The sequence below is a fragment of the Dermacentor variabilis genome, chromosome 8, assembly GCF_050947875.1.
Source record: "Dermacentor variabilis isolate Ectoservices chromosome 8, ASM5094787v1, whole genome shotgun sequence".
NCBI classification, from domain to species: domain Eukaryota; kingdom Metazoa; phylum Arthropoda; class Arachnida; order Ixodida; family Ixodidae; genus Dermacentor; species Dermacentor variabilis.
Window position 1 is genome coordinate 61,988,817 of NC_134575.1, and position 17,581 is coordinate 62,006,397.

General features: G+C 45.8%; 1 long non-coding RNA gene across 1 annotated transcript; it reads right to left on the reverse strand.

Annotated features, from left to right (window-relative positions):
• Positions 1 to 2,023: 2,023 nt before the first annotated feature.
• On the reverse strand, positions 2,024 to 17,206 carry LOC142591051 (uncharacterized). The gene is made up of 3 exons (XR_012830319.1): positions 17,006 to 17,206; positions 9,380 to 9,534; positions 2,024 to 2,379 (listed from the first exon to the last, which is right to left on the reverse strand). It is a non-coding gene; the product is annotated as an uncharacterized LOC142591051 (long non-coding RNA).
• Positions 17,207 to 17,581: the final 375 nt, after the last annotated feature.

Sequence of the window (17,581 nt, forward strand, 5' to 3'; positions counted from 1 at the left end):
CATCGAACCAAGTAGTCACGCAATGTAACCTGCAGCAAACAGTTTGAACGCTTGTCAAAGTATAACATCACACCTATCGTAGCACAACGGTACCCACGCTGTTACGACCGTCGAGTATGTTTCATGGCTCCTAAACCACAGCTTAGAAATAGAGGATCATACTGCAATAATGTAACATTAGTGATTGGAACATTCAGAAATACACAATTGATCTCCGAGGCTGATCGCAGGCTCAAATATGCGCGCACACATCGAGCTGCGTGTTCCGTCCACCTCAACGCCAGCAGAAATTCCGGCCATGACGCCTCAAACCACTTCAGCACGTCTCACACAACCGTTTACCACGTAGAAGACGCACGTCATACTAAACAGACCGCATAACAGCTAAAACATACACCAGAACCTACCGCCTAGCGTATACCTAGCTGCCATGCAAAAGACCGCTTTCACCCAAGCCAGTATGGCGTTGCTCATAGGCGGCGCCACTGCGTTCACAATATGGCGGCGCCTACGAAAAAACGATCTACAGATCTTATCATCGGGCGAGGAGGAAAACTATACTGACTCTAGAGGAAAAGCTACCCATAGGGTTCACTAAGGTTGAAGATTGGGCGAGTTGGTATTACATCCTAGAACTGGCACAGCGCAACATACAAAGCAAGAAACAAGCCGAGCCGGTCAGATCGCTGACTCCCAACTGGTTTATTGGCAAGTTGCACGAAATAAATACGTACAAGAAAGCATCAGGGCAAGTCATCACAAGACTTCACAAATCGTCACACCCATAGAAGGCTACACCATCATGAGTCACAGAACGCGCAATTCTGTCATGCAAGGTTAAACTGATCAAGGAAGCCCAACAAAGAAATAATGATCACAAGAGGCCGGTAGTCATACCATATTTGCAGTCTCTCAAACCCAATGACATTAGGTGCACGTTATGACTCAAGTGCTGCACCATTTTGCATCGCTCCTCTTTGGAACTATTGACAACATCAAATAAAATGTGGAGCTGCATAACAACAGAGTTTTACCAAGTTAGCTTTCACTGTTTCCAAATGCTCAATGCCGCCAAAGGTCTGTTCTTTAACCCTGACATGCGACAACACATCCAAAATTCTGTAAGCATGATTGATTTGAACTGAAGCAGCTTGTGAAAACAACCTCCAAATAGCTCACAAATTCAAAAAGTTGCCTAGAGGGATAGAGCAAACCTCCCTCATTGCACGTTGCTGTGAACTTTGAGTACAGATGTGTTTGTCTCGTGACGCTGGTATGAGCAGCACCACACAGCTCGTGCAACAGCCAGTTTTTTCACTTACTTTCTTGCAACATACCCAGCCATGTGATTAAGAAGGCTTGCATCACTGGTTTTCTTGGCTAAACTAGAATGCTTGATGGGAAATGCACTGGGTTCCTGGCAGATGGCAATGTCTAATTCATCAGGGTTTCCCAGTGAAATACATTATTCAAGAGTTGCTTACAAATCTTTTGAGTTGGGTTATATGCGGCGGCACTGGTATCTAGGAGCACCGTCAGTATAATGCGCTCCGCACAAACTCCTATCGCTGGTTTTTCCAAGCAGTACAAGCGCAAGCACTCGACTTATCAAGAACTACTCCGTAGTTGGGCAATGTTGAAGGGCCCCTCACCAGGCCTCATAGCAAATTTTGTTCATATGCTGCAAGTTGTTACATGTCCTCTAGGGAGCGTTCTGCAAAAATTTTTCAAATCGGCTCATTAATAGCAGAGACAGAAATATTTCAGTGCCGCAAACCCATGATTTCAGCAGGCGGGCTCCACTACCAAGCAAGACTCTCTCCACTCGCCCCGTCTAGCCTCCGTAAGCGTAATTCCTTCCCTGCGTTCTCCCATACCAGACCTCGAGGATCGCGTGACGCATACGTCAAGGGCCCAGCTTTTTTTTTTTCTCCTAGCTTATTGTTTTCGGCGCCAAGCACTTCCGCCGACAGCATCACGCACGAGCTGTTGTTTCATTTGCGCGTCATGCTCAAGGACACGACTGGCGGTATAATTCTGTGCTACACCGAATATTGAGGCAGAACAAGCGTATCGATCACAGAGCATGATCGCGCACTGCAACATGATAGAAAATGCATTGTTTCGGTGCCTGCACGACCGTGGGAACAAGCAGACGAAGGGGAAGTACATCACTTGCTTCGGTGCGAAATAAAACCAAAAACAAGCAGACATTCCGTTTGTGTTTTATTATTTCTCTAAAATTCAATTCGTCAATTGAAGCAACACATCACACAAATAACAGATGGTGCTTTGAATAATTCTCGAAGTCACGTGTCACCACGAGCGATCTCACACTGCGGACCCGAGTACATGACCGTCCGGCTTGGAGCACAGCGGCTGCGAGGAAGAGAAAACGGTGTTCGTATTGAAATTTCAGAGCTTTCCGAGGCGCATAGCGATGTAATTCTTTGCAAGCACGATCGTTGCCACGCATTGTATGCTCTGCGCTTGTCAGTTCAAAATGGCCAGACCTGGTGTGGGGCGCTTTAAAGGGACCCTGAAACGATTTGTTACAAACGTACTGAGTCGTTAGAGTAAGTCCTTCTGTTCATTAATTGACACATCTAAGTGCTCTGCATAAAGCGTGTAATTTATTATAAGGTTTTAAAAATGTACATCGCTGCTGATCGCAGCACACTGCTCGGCAGAATTTTCAGCCACCCCTACACATATGACGTGAATCACCCAATTGACATCAGTAGGGCAAGCTATCCGATCGGCTGCCCAGCGCACATCATCAATAACTTTCCCACCTTTATGGTGAACAAATGATGCTCGTAATAGTTGGAATGTTAGTTAATTTGTTTCTATAAAAAGAAAGTAACAGTAAGAGAATGCACAAGAACAATTTCTCACTACACTTAAGCACTTTCAGAACACAGCAAGCGTCGTCTGCTCGTGTTACAACGTGCTCCATTTTGACGAGAGCTCTGCGGTCACAGTCGGTCTCAGTCTTTTCGCGAGCACCAAAATTCGACTTTGCTGCGTTGTGGACTGCAAACCTAGCAACTGGCAATATGTCAAGCTGCGACATTGTGTCCCTCTGCAAGGCTGCAGACGAGCAAAGTGGCTGCAGCGCATCGGACTATCGGTATCTGATCGGCACCAGGATTTGCGCATTTGCGGCAGTCACTTTACACCGGAGGATTACTACCACAATAGCGTTTCGCGAGTGCGGTATTCGGGTAAATGCAAGCGCAAGGGAATAGGGCCTGGCCGTTTGGTGCCGTTTCACGGTATATGCAGAAGCGCAAACGTGAATGGTCTGCATGGTGTAGCCACCTGGTGGCACAGAGTTCAACGACACACAGTAGTAGTAATGAATTGTACTCTTCTTTGCTGCTGATGTAAATTTTTTGCAGGAGCGCAATCATTAACACATTGTTTTTGTAAATGCTTAAAATGTTTTACACTTGGTTAGAGCAATATTTGCGCTTTGTTTGGCTGGTTAAGCTCTGCGCCAACGGGTGGCTGGACCGTGCAGACTGATCAGGCCTCTCACATACGTCTACGCTAAAGTTTCTTTATCAGCTTGAGTTTATGCCTCCAGCCATCCGTCGAAACAGCCAGTTTGCCTGTGGTTACCAGAACACCAGACACATTCGGCGCTGCGACAGAATGCTCGCAACGCATGCTGCTTCGATAGCTCTCGCTTGGGGTCGACTGCCAAGCGGCTGGCAGAGTTTGGTGAAGCGTCGCGTGCTCGCTCCAAGAGAACTGGAAGTCGACGACATGACGTGCCATCACGACGCAGAGCCAGTGAAGGCGGAGCTTAGGCCCGATCACTCGGCGAACGAGTTGAGGAGAAAATGCATGACTATGGAGCAGGGTAACTTGTAATCATCCGTAGCTCTTTTAATATGAGACGTTTCACACAAATTGTGGTGCGAATGATTAACTTTAGCTGTACCCTACGAGTCTACAAAATTTGTCCAAACTGTTTCAGGAGCCCTTCAAGAACGGTTCATAATTTAATAACTTACTTATTGGTAAAAATTACATGGGCGTAGTATACATGAGGTCCTATAGTCAAAGACTGTACCGGGACCTCCTGTTAAAGACACTTATGATGGTTAACCCAGGACAGTGGAGGTAGCATGGGCCCAGCAGTCTGAAGGTTGACTAGTGGTTGAAGGATCGCAATGATGGCACCAGTTGCTTCAAGAGGTGCGCCCAAGCGTCAAGAATCGTGCCACTGACTGCAATTTGCAGTGGCTCATGAGTCCCAAAGGGGCCAAGCAATAGACAAGGCAGCAATGTAACGAACAAAATTTTCACTATATCATAATGGCGGCATCAGCTCTACTAGCTTCCTCACAGAGAGCGACACAGCCAAGCTTGCTCAAAAGCTGAAGGCTGAAATATGTTGGCAGGGGCATCTTTCATAGTCTTTGGAACATCCTCATACAGGAGGAGAGAGCGCACACTCCACACTTGCGGCCGTTGCTCAGTAATGAAAGACAGTTCAATGGACTTTCTAACTGCCACTGGGCCAGCAAAGATAAAGGCACTGACACGCACACATGGGCACCGCAAAGTCTCCCTCACCAAGGAGAAAAAAAAAAGGGGGGGGGGGGTTACGTGCCAAAACCGCTTTCTGATTGTGAGGCACACTTGTCGCTCCTTTCTCCCTCACCGAGGAAGAAAAAGAAGGAATGCACACACAAAGCTAAACTGCCTTGCACACTAAACGGAGACAACATTGGTGAGCCTACGCAGACATCAGGGCATCATGCCCGCCCTGGGGAAGGAGGCGAGAATGCGCACAAGAAGACTAATCTCCTTTCACCCCGGCAGCCTCCTAGGTGTTCCTTTAACAGATGCAGGCAGCTCGCTGTATTTAAAACGCACAGTGTTTTGCCATGGCTTTGGTGGCACGACGTAAATTGTTCACCATACAGGCCCGTCCTAACAGCGGTCATTGCAACTGGATAATTGGTACACAATATCGAATAAGTTCTCAATGTGGTCTTGGCTTAGATGCGCTCTCACCAAGTACAGTAAAACCTCGTTAAACCGTACCTGCTTAAACAGTAGTTTTGTTTTAAAAGTAGTAAAGTCAAATCCCCAACTCAGCGGCCACTGAACATAGGGCTTCTTCGATTTTCCACTTCTAGCTACCCGCGGGCTGCCAGAGCCAGCCGGAGCGTCTTCGTTTTCTTGGGTTGCTCCACCCACCGCGCGACGCACTTCCGCCGGGCGTTCGTTTTGCTTGGGCTGGACGGTTCTGGCTACCCGCAGGCTGCCAGAACCTGCCAGGACGATTTTGGTCTGGCTGCTCTCTGGAAGTTCTCTGGCTAGCAGACGACTAAAAGAGGCGATGGGCGCTTGCCCCCATCTTTGCGAGTACTTCACGGATTGCAACGCAGGCGCTTGTAGACTTACATTTACCTCGCTACGGTCATCTTCGGATTTTTTTACTTCTAGCGTTACCTTTTTAGGTGCTAATGCTCCGTTCCACACGGCGAAGCGATCTGATAGGGGCCGTGGTGAACCGTTTGAAGCTTTTGTGTGTGTGTGTCTCCCGATTGCTTCTTCGCGGCGGTGAACGGCGCGCCGCGCTCTCATGTGTGCATGTTATCTGCATCGTGTTCCACGCAAGTTGTAGACTCTCATTCACGCATTGCGGTACATTTTGGGTTCGTCTTTCTCTGGTGGCGTTCCTTTCCACATATCTCGCATATGTATAGCATCTCCTTTCTCTGTAATTAGCGAAGGCTTTGCAGTTAGCCCGTGTTCGCTCTGTCTCTCCGTTGTATGCTTAGGTGGCAGCTCGAAACCGGTATGTGTTCCAACTGCAGGCCGTTGATCTAAGAATACACTGATTGCACTCGGTACATTAGATACACGTACGTTGGCTTATTGCTCTCATGATTGTGACCAATGTTGTTTTTCGTGTGAAACGTTTTGCTGGTCACAGGTGACGTGCATTTTCATGCGCCAGCCACGTCCCCAGCTCCTTAGGGTCAAAATGAGGAGCACCATCAGCCACAACAAACTTTCTGAAATCGAAACCCAAACAGGTCGGCGCGAAATTTTATGCATATGAGACGTACCCGATAACCGGCTTTTTCATGTCTTGTGATGACACAGCGCCAACTCATGAATGTCACCGGTGGGCGATGTGATCGCTGCGAGCTGGGATCCTCCAGCTACGTATCGCTTTCGAGTATACAATCACGATTTCGCGTCTTGTCATCCGCCGCGTCGGAGGCCATCGGTTGCACTGCGCAAGGCAAGGTTGGCCCATTACGCGTCCTGCGCCAAGTCGCGCGAAAGTGATCAGATTCCTGAATGCAACTATGTATTTTCAAGCTGACAACACATAAATGGGCCGACTACGCCGAGCGCGCGCCAGCCTCGCTGGGCGCTGCCATGCTGGTAGCATGTTTACATTTGGCCAGCTGACCAGCGTTCAATTTTGCAAACTTCGGGCAGTTTCGGGTTGTCTTGGGATCCCAGCCCACGTGACTTCCTGTCAGAACCGGAACTAGCTGGCTGCCATCTGGCTGCCAGAACTCCGAAAATCGAAGAGGCCCATAATGTCTTTTGTATCCGTATAAACCGTACCAGCTTATTGCATACGCATCGGTTAAAACATAGCGTTTCAACTTTTCGTTGTGAAAACACGGCGGTGCGTCGTCTCCATTGGGCGGCCCGGCAGAACAACGAGCCTCAGAGATCAGAACGGCCTCCAAGCACCCTGTTTGTGTGTGAAGCCACATCAAGATCATTTTGACGCCGTGCCAGAGAGCGTTATGGCGTCGTGCAAGCGAGGACTCGCATTGTGCTGAAGCTCGGATAAAAAATATGCCGGGTGCTCAGCATAGAAGAAAAATTAGACATTGTCCGTGCTATCAAACGCGATATCAAAAAGTCGGCGCTGGCACACGACAGGGATCTGCTGTTGACTACGGTGTGTGGCATTTGGAATGCGAAGTTACTCGGCAGCACTGCTGCGACCGTGAAGACATGTCGGCTACGAGGTGCAACTTTTCGCCATCGTTGCCTCTGTTGTTGCCGAAGTGTCGACTATCGACAGTGATGAGGACGACACGGAATGTGACAGCATAGGCGATTCAGGCCCAACAGTGGCATAAGCTGCGCGTTACGTCAGCCTCATGAATTCAATCGTCGCGACGAGAACAGGGGCGCGATAACGTAACTCTATTCCAAACGAAAAGTATTCCAAAATCCGGCACCCGGCAATGAAAAAGGCGCCCCGGGACTTCTGCAGCACTACTGCGCGCATGCACGGAGAATACGTAACGCTAACGAGGAATCTGCCATGCGAGTGTGTGCTGAGAAGAGGGGGCTGGCTGTAAAGCTGGCATGCATTTTCAGTAAGTTTGAGGCCGCCGTCGTCGTGCTAGGCCGCCGCGGCATCAAACGAAATACTGCATGCGAAATAAATACTGCATGCTTTCTTTCCCTTTCATCGCACTCTCTTTGAGTTCCGTTTTTGACAGGTAAGTGGTTGATCTCATGCTATTTTGGTTAAACAGTACTACCGTTTAGTACGTACTTTTTCTGAGCTCCGGCAAGCTACGGTTTAACGAGGTTTCACTGTACCAGAACCGGAGTTTCTTAGTCAAATATTCAAGGAGAGATAGCACACTGGAAAAAGTGACATTAAACCCCACAGCTGTTGAGCTGCTGAGGAAGCTTGACATTTGAATGACGCCGGTAGAATTGGGCGAAGTTTCAGCCTTGAAGCGTGATGTCACCATTTAGTCAGCTCATCAGATATATCACTCAGCGATCAGAAAAAGCAATTGTAAAACAATGCAGAATAGAAGTTAATGGACTGACCATACCATTGCAGACACTTGCTCATTTTTTTTCTGTCGACAATAGGAACTTTGTTTTCTGCAGTGATGACAAGTCAATGCACTGATGACATTATATTACTTTTGTATACTGGCACTGAAAGGCGCACCAATGTGTCCTGGTCATTCTAGGCTTAAATACACAATGACTGAAGAGAAGTGACATTAGCAATGCAGGGGTCACATTATCATTAGGTGTGACCCCATGAGGCCAGTAAGCTTTTAGCCAGCCTGTAAGACGACTAACTCGAGCCGGGCAAAAAAAAAAAAAAAAAAAAAAAGAAGAAAAAAAAAAGAGAAAGTCTTACAAATTGAAACTACAAGTCGTGCTTTTGCATGCCACTTATCTCCTTGAACAAACATAGCACTATACATGTATCTGGTGAGGCACCATTCCTTTGCTTCAGTACTGTCGTTAACTAGGTCTATTCTAACCTTCGTGGCTGTTAGTGGCTATGGTGTTGGGCTGCTAAGCGCAAGGTCGTGGGATCAAATTCCGGCCATGGGTGCTGCATTTTGATGGAGGCGTACAATACTTTAAGAGCATCGCACACTTACTGCCAAGACGTGGGGTAATTCCCCACCTGCAACAAGTTGCTTTTTCATCCACTTTCCCAGCCATTATTTTTATCATTTCTTTAATTAAATTGGTAAGTACAAGTAATTTCCCCTGTTTTCCTTGGTGTCCTTGTTGGCTTCTCATGATATGACTATTTGTAGTACACTAGCACCATGAACGGGCAAAAAAAATGTTGCCAAATGAAAAACAACGCCTAAGTTAGGTTATTTGCGCTGCTTTCGGATAGCACGTAATAAAGTGCATTCCACCATTTATATTTCATGTTTTTTGCAGCAAGCAGCTACTTTTAATTTAATAAACCAAAAACTGAGTTTACAACAAAGGCGCCAAAATAACACAACGGACGAAGGAAGGCAACACGGGACAACCATGTAGGTGCACCAACAACCGAGCGTTTTATTTCTTGACAAGGGAATAAATCGCTCAGTTGTTAATGCGCCTACGTGGTTGTCCCGTGTTGTCTTCCTTCGTCCATTGTTATTTGGTGGTGCCTTCGTTGTAATCATGTATAACCAACTCGCCCATCAACACGTGCTCAACAACTGAGGCCAAACAAAAAAATAAATGTAAAGAAAAGCATCATTCCCATGGTCGTCCCTTACGTTGACAAGGCCACCTTCTATAAGGCTACCTATTGAAACGATGACGCATGCTTCTGAAATGCAGCTTGGTCTTTACTTCTACTTTTCTTAGACTTATAAAAGTGAGCCTGATTGTGTTAAGATCAGTTTGCGAATACGGGCCTAAGATTACCCAAGGTGAAGAACCAGACATTTTCACCGCACTCCCCTAGCTTCCTCATGCGCTTCTCTTGGCTTTCCTACTCCATAGCATTACTGTTAGGCAGAGTGTCTGACTGCGTAAGCACACACAGGTTTTGACCTTGAGAAACTGATTAACTTCTTTCATGCCATTGCTTTTCGCTTACCTTTCGAACCGGGAACTGTTGGCAGTCAAGGATGCGATTGGTCTTGAAGTTAAGCCCAGAGTATGTCAAGTACTTGGCACTGTGTTTAGGAGATCATGGCTGCCGATCCCACCCAAGCTGAGATCCTCAGCAGCTGCTTTTGTCATCAGCTCAGCCTGTTTTTACGAGAAGCACAAGAATATCCATTCTGTTATATGAAATGCCAAAATTGCAGTCTTCTACAAGCATCGCAAGACATTGCAACGTACAGCATCTTGCAAAAATGTAATGGCCGGTCAGCTGTTGTCGGCAATGGTCAGTTGGTCATTATTGCTTTAAGATAAACTGTACTTACGCCCTCACAGCTGCTGCACTATGCCCTAACATTGCAGTGCCTTGATAGAAAATCACGAATGAAAAAAATTATAACTAGCATTTCTCTATGTTATATGTATGAAATGAGTTTCTGTTCATTGTGCTAAGTACAAGAACAAGGTACCAAGTACAAGTACTAAGAGCTAAGCAGAACCCATGTTTAATTGGGAGGAACAGTGTCTGAACATCTGGTTGGTTTTCCATAGACCCAATGCAAATGAAAGCTCCTTAACACAAATCACTAGTTCCATTATGTTGAACATTGGCAGCCGTAATTGACATTTGCTATTCTGCTCAACTGGAGGCCTGAATCCGCAGAGTTGGACGAGGCGATGCTGCTAGCTACATGAGAAGCGAATGCTGTTTCCATGAAGTCAAAAAGTTATGCCAGCCATGACAGTGAAGGCAAGTGGGAACCTGAAGCGTTGACGCTATAGAAACAATAGCTGAGGGAGTCCCTGATGTGCCTCTAAAGGCTAATAATAAGGCTGAGGGCACTGCCCGGAGCCATAAGCAGCAGCTTCACACATTTACCCATCGTCTTTGATCCACAATACCTCTTCAATGAATGCATTGCGTGGTCTGGAGGGCAACTGATGTGCTGACATCATTTTTCCCATATGAAAGCACTGGACATGCAGCTTTCAACACACTCCCACGTAATTGTCCCTATTTTGTTTCCCAACTAAACGCTGCACACTTAGATTGGAAATTTATGCTGTGTGTGGCCATTTTTTCAAGAAAATACCTTCTTCAGAACTGAAGCAGACGCTGCCTCTGTCACAGAAGGTTGAGCTTATGGCACATAGCAACACCATATAGTAGCCGATGAACATGGCATACATATGCCAAACAGATTTCACTTAATATTGTAACAAAGCGCATTCGTGCAGTAATCACGGCAGCCGAAATGTGCTTTAGTTTGTCCAAACCCTTCTTCTACCTATGGTGTCCACATAATGTTGCCCCATGTACACTTGCCCACAAAATATTGCGGGGTGCGCGAACGTGTGGCGAAACGGCTCTCCTCCCCTGCTAGCGGGGAAGCCCTGGTGTCAAGACCGATGCCTGCATGCATGCGTGTCCCTCCGAGACTGCAAACGTGCATGTTTCCGCGCTTACTCCTTGCTCGCCGGCGATATCCGAATGTAGCCACGAGGTGCCCCTCTAGCGATTAGCGCTGCAGCGACTTCGACGGGCACAACTATGCAAAGCGTGAGCTTGCGCACGCCGCTGCGGACGCTTTTTGTACAGTCATGAGCGCTGACGCATAGGGCCTGGTGCACGGCGGATGCAACAAGCATTCTTTTTTTTTTTTTTGCTGCGCTGCACCTTTTCGTGGCCAATCTTCTTTGTTTGCGTCTTTTTACGAACGGGGCTTTCTCTCGTAGAAGAGCGTGGCAGAAAAGGCGCTCTATAGAAGGAGACAGGCAAGACGAAAATGAACTCTTGATTTCCGTTGTATAAACGAAGTTTTGCCCGTCAAAGCCGCCACAGCGCCAAACGCAAGAGGCACACCTCGCGTCTACATTCGGATATTGCTGGCGCGCAGGAGGGAAGCACAGAAACATGCACGCTTGCAGTCTCGGAGGGACGCGCATGTGTGCAGGCGTCGGTCTCGACACCAGGGGTACCCCGCTTGGAGGGGAGGAGGGTCATTTCGCCACGCGCTCGTGCACCCCGCAATATCTTGTGGGCGAGTGTACATACAGCTCAATCTACTGGCTTGGTTAAACTAATAAAAACTGTTTGTAATAACGCTTTTATTGATTACATATAATGCAGCCCCAATGCGACATAAACACTTGTGGAAAAACAAAGGAAAAAGAACCTGCTTTGCAGTGAACTATACATCTTGGTTTGTTGTTGGCGCATAGCCCACAAGCCAGGTCGCCCTTTGCACTATCAATGTTCTTCCCCACAGAATTCAAGATGCTTCACAAACGGCAGGCCCTGTATAAACTACTGCAATAGAAGGTCGCACTGTCTTGCAAGTACGTGCAGGGGCTGAGCATGCTCTTGCATTGAGGCAGAAGCCAAGGCTGCACGTAACTTACGAATCACTCCCTTTATTATGGTGATTGAAAACAAAATTATTGTGCAGGAAAGCTAAATTGTGGTGCAGCAAAAAGTCTTAACAGCTTTGGAGGGAGCTGACCTACATGAATTTACAGTTCAATGCCTTCAGTGGCATGCTACTGTACCGAATTCTGACTGAAAATGCTCATCTTTAAAGACTCCAGATGACAACACGTTTTACTTCCTTAGAAAGAATTTGCTTTTGCTTGTGCTGTCCTATGCATTGTGTGCTGGCGCCTACCAAAGCATGACTAAGTTCCGAGACAAAACTAGGATCGCCCATGACACTGCTAGAAAACGCAAAGTATTTTTAATGAGCTGAGCTCATCCTTGGTAGTTTTCACCAGAAACATGAGGATGAATTCTGCTTGTCCAAGGCACATAAAGAATTATTCATTTTCTCCTAACTTTATTTCTTGAAACAAGAAATTCCCTGACAATTTCATGACTTTTCCAGATGCTCAGAATTTCCCAGGTCACTGGGTGCTCTGGTAAAGGAGGGGGACGGAGGCGACTGCGCACAGGAATCGAACTGCAATAAGAATGCTCCTTCTGGGAGAATAGGTCCAATGGGTCCATCCTCGACAGCGGTGCTCGGCCACACGACCACAATATGCAAACGTAGTGATACACTGCACTGAGGCACAACATTTCAGGATCGACTGACAGCCAACCTGCTGCTGAAATACGTGCGTGAGATAGACTGGGGGCTTGATGTATACATCTCACAGGCGACGGGCATTACCGAGATACCTGCGGACATTGCGGTATGCTAAAAAGTGATATTCGAAACGAGTATGGCTGTGTTACACATGCTTACTCAGTGTTACAGAAGTGGACTTAAGAGTACAAGATGAAAATTTGTGGCTTAATTATTTCCACTGGATGGCAATGGACACGCTTATTTCCCTATGAAGCATCAATCCCTCAGGAGTGCACAAAACACCCTTTTACACCTTTTAGTGTGATCAATTCAAAATGCTCGCCAAGTGTAGCACTGCTTCGACTGATCATGACCATCCCACTGAAAACCAAGTGCCTTTATTGAGTGCTCAATGGAATACGGAATGTAAGAGGGACTCCTACAAAGGCAGCAGTGGAACACAGTCCTACCCTTTCAGCGCCCCTGACGTATCGGTACGTTTACATGCTTATGTCCTGCTGAGCTTTTTTGACCACACCAAGAGAGCATTTGGCATTATATCTGTGTCATTTTTTAATTTCTGCACAACCAAAAATAAACCATTGTGTTCATTTTATAATATCCTAGAAAAAAAAACCTGGCACTGAAAGGTTAGAGGGATAATCAGGAGAAAAGGAATTTGGGTAGCATTTCGGGTGAATTGCCCTGTGACAACCCTTAAATAACCACTTCTACCACAAGAGCCGGCTTCGTAAGGCAAGAAAAAGTTGCAAAAATGAAAAACAGGTGGCACTGTCACCGCCTTGAAGATCTGCACTAGTTTTGTGGTGTATAGTTTGACTGTGGTTGATCAGGCCTAGCTAATTTTTTATTGGTAAAGGTGAGCTAGACTGCATTCTAAATTAGCGAAGGACTGAACCAAACAAGTGTCAATCACATTTAGTTCACCGCAACAGCCCAAACATGAGAAGAAGCCTAAATTCATGAAGTCACACTGACATACTGGCACTGGGATTTTGGCAGAAAATTCTGGAAATGCAACTTTGACCTTCATTCTTCCATCTAGTGGTTAATATCTGACCACAAAATTTATAAAAATTGTTCCAAAATATTTGATCAGCTAGACCTGTTCAGAATTTCTTTTTAGTATTCCTTTAACCAATGTAGAATGCAACAAAGTGCAGACTAAAGATGAGCAAAGAGATAAATTTAGCAACGTGATGCCACCTTATGGCACCACAGTCAATGTCTGGCCTCCAACCTATACAGTGGGGGCTGACTGGTGTATGCACTCAAATGGTGTGTGATATCATTTGACTGCCACCTCTGGTTCTGCAGGTACGTACAGCCTCTGGCTTCACATTCAAAGCCACACTGCACCTGGCATGCATTTTGAAATGGTTGCATCAAAAGTAGGTATAAATGATTATTTGTTGCGCTTTTCAGAGTTGAGGCTTCGCACCATAAATAATGTGTCTACAGCTACCGAAAGTAATGCAAAAAAAGATTTTTATGCAAGTACTTTTTTTAAAAAGGCTGGCTGTAATACCGGGATGTGCACATTTCATTTAAAGTGTTTGAAAGGATTTTGCGCTGACGAATTCACTGTGATTGCTCCAACTCCGCAGAAAGATTGCATTTTGGAGTCTGTGACATTCAGTGTGACACTTGGCACAGCCATCTGCCTGGTCTTTAAAAAAACGAAAATGCAATGTTGCCTTCGTTAACAGGGACGCAAGCTGCTGCCATAACGGTGCACGCATAAACTGACCGTGCTAAATGCTACACTGAACGACCTAGACTTCAAAATGTGATCGTTTTGCAAAATTTGAGCAAATACAGTGCCGTAGTAAGTGCAATATCTTTTTTTAAAACATTTTTAGTGAAATCAGCACATCCCTGTGCATGTGCACATTGCTTAAATATCTAAACATCTGTCAGACCTCTTTAAGAAGTCTCCAATTGCCCCAATCTTGCATCAGTCAAATCCATCCATGGCCTACAAATTTCAGAACCTTCCTGCTAAGCCTAATCCCTTAAGAACATTGATTGCATTTACCTTCCTGTAGCAATTTATAAAGAGATGCTTTGTGTACATTTAAGGAATGGACACCTCATTAAGTTCAAGATGAGTAAAAAGAGAAACGCCACCAGAATAGGAGAAACTACAAATTAATGGCTTTTTGTAGGTGCCTTAACCATTTGTCCCTGGTAAGAATACAAATAAAACCAGACGATGCCACAACACTGCACTGAAAGGGATGTTGGCTGGTCCAGATACCGGCACTGCAAATTGCTGCACAGAGCCAAAGGGGCGCTGGCTGAAAGCACAGACGCAGCGCTTGGATAGACCAGCCGTGGCACCAGGCTGGGAGTCATCTAGTGCAAAGCCCGTCGCCGGCGAGACCCCCAGAGAGAAACCGGCTGACCTTCTACAAGTACGCCACTTCACAGTGGAAGGGTGCGCAGATGAAGGGGGCATATCATGGACAAGGTTAGGTTAGAGGAAGCGAAAGGTGCCACTGGGTTTGCTGTTCCCTCCGACCATTAGGCCCTGCAAGTATGCTCCTGTTCTCTGGAGGCACCAAGCAGTGTAGGAGGGCTGGTTGATTCGGAAAGTCCCAAAACAACGCTGGGGGCTATGAAAGACACCCCATAGTGTTCTTTAACCTGAGCCAAAGTAAACAAACTTTTTTAAATTTCTCTTCAATCACGATACCATTTATCTTTTCATACTTTATTAGAACCAGTGCGACCTGTGGCAATTTTATCTGTTCCTACTGCCATACTCTATTCTTTGTCGTCATTTTGTTTTGGCCATTGCAATCTGTCATCTGGTTCCTCTCTACTTCCCTTTTTCATAACAATATTGTCTTATTTCTCTTCTCTTCTTCGTAAGGAGTAGGTAAGCATTGTATCTATGATGGCAGGTATGATCCCGTTCACAAAAACATGAACAAGAGTGCTGTGGACGTGTCTTTCGGCTATGCATGCAGGCGGCAAGCAACAGCAATTGCAGGAACTGAGTGGGCCAGTGCATGTCACGATGCAACCACATCCTTGGCACCGAAACCAAAACTGCTTCGTAGGAACAACAGGTATTATGGTAAATTGTTCAGGATGCTATGATGCCTGCTATATTTTTCTAAAGTTCAGAAAGTTTGGACCTTCACTGAACGGGTAAAAATTTGTCACAAATGTTGCGTCAGTACTTAAGGGCATTTCACAAAGGCATTTGTGCATTTGGCTCCCATCGTATTGCAGTCGCTGCTGGTGGAAATCAATGACCTCGTGCTGCAACACGAGCGCACAGCAGCAGCAATACCACTGCAGCAACTGTGGTACCCGACAGGCTTACGACACGTGTGTTCAGTGAGGAGCAGGCTAGTTAATGATGTTGATTGGAAGATACCATTATTCAACTTAACCCAAAAGCTCAGGCAAGATTCCGCACTCAAGTGTAGCTGCACCTGCTTTGTCTATTAGCAAGCCTTGAAGAGTTGGTGTGAATATTCATTAAATTCTGACCATGAGTGTTTGAACATTGCCTTTGCAAAGAAAATGGTGTGGAGAAGAGAGGGCAACTGAAAAAAAAGAAAGAAATAAACTATTCAGTTTCAAGAACTTCCTAAATGAATATCTCACAGCTAACTTCTACGGTGGGATAAGTTCCCGTCATTCATGCTCCCTATGGTAGTATGGGGCACCATACGGCTAAGAAACAAAGAACCAGTGATAGTAGATTCTATTTAAGACAAAACATTCTTTAAAGCTGACAATTTTGTGACGCACTATTATTCTGCTGCGACTACAGTGCAGGCAACTTACAAGTTTCGAATGCAGAGAAGTTCAAATTCAATAAACCGCCAGAATTTTGCAAACATCACAAGGTAGCATCAGGAATTTTGGCTCAGAAGTGAGAGTGGCCATTCACCTGGAAGCTAAGCCACCGTGAGCATCATATTTTAGGTTTGCTCTGTTCTCACAGAGCTGCAGGATTTCGTATAATATTAACATAGCATTAACACATGCTAGTGTGACCGCAAGTTCCTGTTTTTCATCAAACTTAGCTGGTCACCAGCCTCTCTGGCGGCATCTACTCCCCTAAACGTGCGTTCCATGCTCCAGTACAATGCACGCACAAATACGACAGCGCTGCGCAGTTTTTCCATAGTTTCAAAATCACTTTGCATGCCAACAAAAGCAAGCTCATGAAGAAAAACATTCAGGCGTAGCAATAACAGCATAGCAATAACACGAACAGAATACAAGCTAAATACAGTAAATGAAAAATGAAAAGCGCGTTGTAATTTCTGAGCAGACATACGATTGAGTGCAGCCATGTGCCGGCCTTCAGTCACTTACGATATTGCTTACCAGTACTTCACTTTCAACTTTAGCTAACAAAACACACGAAGAGCACATCGAAAGAAGCAAATGAGAACCAAAAATCACGCTTTGCTGCCGAAGAACGATGACGTAATGCTGCAAGGTAAATGGTCAGGCAACTTCAGCACAGTGAATGCGGCTGGCCGCTCGTATCAACTTACTTGCGCACCCCGCAAGCTGTGTGTAATCGGCGTTGTTGTGCGTAGGAGGCAGCAAGCACGTTCGGAGAGGTCCACGCCAGCTCGTTTTTTAAAGGTTTTGTCAACATCGCAGTAACATTTCAGCTTGCAGCAACTAGCAGTCCTGCTGCGCTGTCAGCTTGAAAACTCACACGAGTTTCGCGGGCAAGTGTGAACATGTCAGGTTGAGGTTCACAGGTGCAGAGCTACACATTTTTAACAATAACACTGCATTGCAGAAACCCACATTCAGGTCCAAAACTAAAAAGAATAATAAATTGTATGCAGCGAGTTTATTCTTAAATCGATATTCTTGAGAAAACAAATATTATTTTCTTTTGTTTCTTCGGAGCTATAAGCGCGCCAATTTTGAAAGATTTTGTGGCGGGTGAAAGAGTAATGTGACTGATTGGGTTAGTTGGTGTGGAATATAGTTCTCTATAGTGCAGAAGCATATTGTTTGAAAGTGCGAAACGTTTTACAGCGAGAGAGGAAAACAACTATACGAAGAACCCAGGTATGTTGTTGAAAATGCTGTAAGCTCACTCATCATCTTAT